Source organism: Triticum dicoccoides, chromosome 3A (genome assembly GCF_002162155.2).
Source record: "Triticum dicoccoides isolate Atlit2015 ecotype Zavitan chromosome 3A, WEW_v2.0, whole genome shotgun sequence".
Classification (NCBI taxonomy): domain Eukaryota; kingdom Viridiplantae; phylum Streptophyta; class Magnoliopsida; order Poales; family Poaceae; genus Triticum; species Triticum dicoccoides.
Window position 1 is genome coordinate 732,028,733 of NC_041384.1, and position 5,075 is coordinate 732,033,807.

Sequence of the window (5,075 nt, forward strand, 5' to 3'; positions counted from 1 at the left end):
TTTTGCGAAAAGTGTCGGGAGAAATAATTGATGTGTCCATCAAAACGTTCTCCACAAGAGTGGCGCGACAGAGCAGAGAGTTGTGGTGTTCTCATGGGTCATGTTTGGTCCACGAGATGTTTATAGTAGTGGGGTTGGTCCGAGTGACGACCACTACCCAACTCGTGCATTTTTTCCCTTCAAGTCCACCTCCTTGTCGAGGTTGTGGTGACCTCCTGTTTTTTTTTAAAACATATGAGTTTTTTTGGAAAAAGCATTAATTTCTGGAAAAGGCAAAAAACTTGAAATTGGAAGATTTTTTTAAATTCACAAACATGTTTAGAAAACATGACCATTTTAAGGCGGAGAAACGGACATTTTTCGAATTTGTGAAACACTTTTTTAAAATGGAAGCTTGTTTTGAACTTTCAAATCCATTTTGAAAAATGTGTTTTTATCACGAACATTTTTTTGAATTTGTGAACATTTCAAGGAAATAATATTTTTCGAATTACTATTATTTTTAAAATAAATTTTATTTTGTAAGTCTCCAAAAAATTTGGATTTTCTTTTAAAATGCGAACATTTTTTGAATTTCGAGAAAAAATTGAATGAAAATATAAATTTAAAGTTCCAAATAATTTTGAAAATGGGAACAAAATTTGAAATTCTAAGATTTAACGAAACTTATTACCAAAAACAGAATTTGGGAAAATTTAAAAAAATTACGAGAAAGGAAAATATATCTTGGAAGGGAAAATTGAAAAATAGAAAAAAAATACAGAAAAACGGAAATGGGTCGGCCCAACATTGGGCGACAGACGGGAAGCTCGGACTATATGTGACTCTGTGCGATAAATAAGGTTCCCCAGCAGCGTGCGCAGGATATAAATGTGGGGCTTTTCTGGGCCTTAGCGCGTGCGGCCCATGTACGAAATTCTGGACAATTTGTTTTCTTTTCTAGCAGCTGGACCATAAAAGTTTAGTACCACCTCGGATATAAAAAAATATTTTCGACGGTGAACGGATGAAAAAATTGGCGAAACGCACCTTGCTTTATTAGTAGGTATAGATGACTCAGGTCCCTCCTGGGCTCCAATCGGTTTCTCTTCCTGGACTTTTCCATTCCAATCAAGGCTTCTATTTCCTATGGGTCATATTCTACTTCCTCTGTCGGGAATTCTACTAGATCCCCATTCAAACAATTTTGGGAGATGTGTCCTTCTTCTCCACATGAATAGCAAGACTTAGTGCAGGGTTTACTCAGGTCTTCTTTAGGTGTGTCCTCCATCTCTTCCTTCATCACAACTTCTTCTAAAATTTCGATGAGGGCTCCTTTCATTACTTCTTTCTTCTGCTGAATGGTTCGTTGTACAATGGGGTAAATGTGACACTCAGCAGGATAGTGGGTAGTCCCTTCACACAAGAAACAAGTAATCTGCCTAGTTGGGCATTCTTCAACTGGGTGACTTCCTTCACAATTAGGGCATTCATCCTTGTGTTCTTTATGGGTGTGTCCTATTTCTCCACAAATCTTGCATGCACAAGGTTTCTTCATATCCTTTCCATAAGGCTTCAACTTTTGGGACACAAGCCGAGACTTTGGCAGAGTCAACTTAAATTCTTTCCATGCGGTTACTCCTTGCCATCCTTTGATGGTTTGGTACATCCTCGACCAAGTAGCAGCACCTCTTTCAAAGCACTAAAGAGCATGCTGGGTCATATCCTTTTCGACTATAGGGTTATTCTTCATGTGATCCTCCATGTTCTGAATTCATTGGTCCGTCTCCAATTGACTCATCGGTCCAGAAAATATAAGCTCATCTTCATTCATCCTTTATTGGGTCCATGGGTTTGGGGTGAGATAAGAGAGATAGAGAGGGATACACACAATACAAACAAAAGTTTTGAAAAGACAGATTTTATTTGTGGCTGTCGGGAAAAACATCAAACAAGTGACATCTCACAAACGTCACATTTAACGTAGGTATATAACAGGGGTTTGGTCTTCTAAAGGTCAATAAATCTTCAACGTCTCCAAACTCTTCAAGACTTGTTCATGCCTCCAATGGCTTCTTCCGATCATGCTTGTCTTTCTCAAGTTCTTTTGCCATATCAACTCTGTTGATGCAAAGTCTCTCGTGACGTCCTTTAATATTCTGGAGTTGCATTCCAAACTTCTGGTTTCAACATCCTTCGCATGAACCATGGTCCTACTGTCCTTCGGTTCCTGACGAATCTCCGGTATCTCGAGGTTTTGCTCCTCCATCTTGGCTACTTCAGCTTCTCGGACCTAAGTTCTTCACGAAATGCTTCCTTGTCAAAATACAGCTGCCTGCGGGTCCGTCTTAAAATTCCTTATGTAATTCTCTAGATCCTGGTGATACACCAGCTAAGGTTAAAACTGCATCCTTTGCTAATAGATGCTCCATCAGCCTTCTACCATCCAATCCTTTTGAAGAAATGCATGCTTAGCTTAGCTCGGTGACCATAGTATAAGCGGGCAATAACATCATGGATAATCGTGTTTCTACTCTTGTCATTTCCATGAGCTATCTTCCATAATTGATATCTCCTGCCTTAGGTTTTTTTGACAAAACTTTGAGTTTTTTAATTCTCCATGTTCCGGTCTTTCTCCAATACACCTTGATCTCGGGTATTGACAGCTTCCATAGTCTGCCAAGTCCCATAAGGGGTGCCTTCCCAGGTCATACAAATCTGGAAAATTCTTCATAGCCTCCAAATTCTCCTAGTCTTCGGAGTCTTCAACCGTTGCAGTTTCCATTATTATAATGCATGGTAAAATCTTCTTCATTCCGAAGTGGTCTCAGTTGTCCGATATCTTGTACTTCTTGGAGTGGTTTTATCAGTTGAATCTTCGTGTGGTCAAAAGGGAAGGGGTATAGTCTCACTAAAAGGGAACATTTGAATACGCTCAGAAGAGAAGAGAGGTAAAATATCCTTTTGAAAAATAAAGTTTTAGAGAAAATCCTTTCTATGGGCTTGCCAGTTTCTAGGGTCACGTCCTACAGTCAACATGTGCTCTGATACCATCTTGTAGCGACCCGACCTCCGACGGTTAAGTCTCTGTGCTTAAGTGTCATCCCTGGATCGGTATACTGACACACACAGTACTCGAGGATTTATAATAGAGGTAAATCACATGTAAAAAGTAACGTAAATACTATTACCTCAATCCAAAATAGCGGAAGTAAAAAGGTTGTGGATTTCCATCAACACCAATGGCAAAGTTGAGTGTAGAAATCGTAACCCTAATGTATCCCTTACTCATCGTAAGATTCCTGCAACATGAGATGTTGCAGCCACAAAGGATCAGTACATTGAATGTACTGGAAAATTCACACTGTAGAGCAATGATGAATAATGGCTATCACTACATGCATATATGGCTGGTGGAAAAGCTATATGGTTATATGGTTTTGCGAAAATCCAATTTTTTTCCTACTGCAAAGGAATAAATTTTATTTAACTATCATGGTGGTTGTTGAACATTGAGAATGGTTGACAGCATTCTCAATCCCAATTAAGTAACATCATTAAAACCCAACAAAATTAATTAGAGTAACATGATGAGATTCACATGATAATCCAAGTACTAGATAGTCAAGATGTCCATAACCGGGGACACGGCTAACCATGATTAGTTTATACACTCTGCAGAGGTTTGCGCACTTTTCCCCACAAGACTCGATCTCCTCCGTTCGGATTCTCGCACTACATGGTGTTTGAGAAATGGATGACCGAGACATAGTCTTTCAGAAGCGCTAGCACCTTACGATCGGGTAGACCGTTACACCTACTTTCCCCTACATCTACTAGTCTACCACTGTAAGCACGACTTACTCAACTATGCTAGAGCCCATAGTAGCTTGTGGCTGCACACGGAAGTTTCTAGCATGAATAATCTCATGATCCCTTTGAGCCTGGGTGGCGGTCCAAAAGAAAAACACGCAATCACTGGAATACCCAGGTGCCAAAACAGGCAATCGCTGGAATACTCAGGTGCCTCAATCCACCCAGATGTGTGTTAAAGTTGCCACCTTAAGTAAACCATTAATTAACAATATCACATCTGTCATGAATACTCTCAAACCCAATCCACGTCTATGAGCATAACATAGCAGTATAAGCATAACATAATAGTAACTCCCAAGGTTTGAATGCAGCGCAATTGATTCCTACCTCATCAACTGCTTCACAACCCAGAATTTATTCAGATCCTAACCATGCAATGTTTGGGGATTGGAACTAATGCATAAAAATTGGGTATTAAAGGAATATGATCAAAGTGTGAAGTTGCCTGCAATGTTGATGAAGATGATTCGCACTCAAAACTCATGATAGTTCTACTCGTGACACTCCGGTCAATCTATCGTAAGCAAGCAATAGTAACCACACATAAGCAATCACTCAAAAGATCAGAAAGATCGAAGAAGACAATTCGGAAAACATCAAAACCAAGCAAATAACTCTTGCAACATAAAACAATTTCTAACAGTACCAAAATTACATGAATTTGGCCTTATTAGAAAGTTTAGGTCAAGATCTTCGATTTGCAGAAAGAATCAACTCAAACGGAGCTATGAAACTCAAGTTATGATCAAATGAAGTTTGAATCTAAATCTGATCTAATTCAAATTTTAAAACTTTCAAAAACATGTTTGGGTTGGATTACTGGATAGAGGAGTTCATAACAAAGTGGGCGTTGGTTTTGTTGGATTTGGATCAACGAGTAAAAAGATGTGGTCGTTTGAAGAACAGGGACTAAACTATAAAGAAAATCATCACAGTTAAGTCCCTGGCCGGAAATTAAAACAGAAAAAGAAAAAGACTAAATTACGAACATTCGTTACCGAACGCTAACAATTGAATTCGTTCGCTCCAAAGGGATAGACAGCGAACGTTCTCTGTATAAGACTAACCAAAAAAACGATCTAAAAGGAAAAGCCGAAGAAAACCGGATCGGGTTTTGCGGGTCTTTACCGGTCGGGGCAATCAAACTGGCGGCAGAGGCGGTTTAGATCGGTGGAGCGGTGGCTCCGGCGAGGGCGGCGTGCTCCAGCGCACCTGCGGCA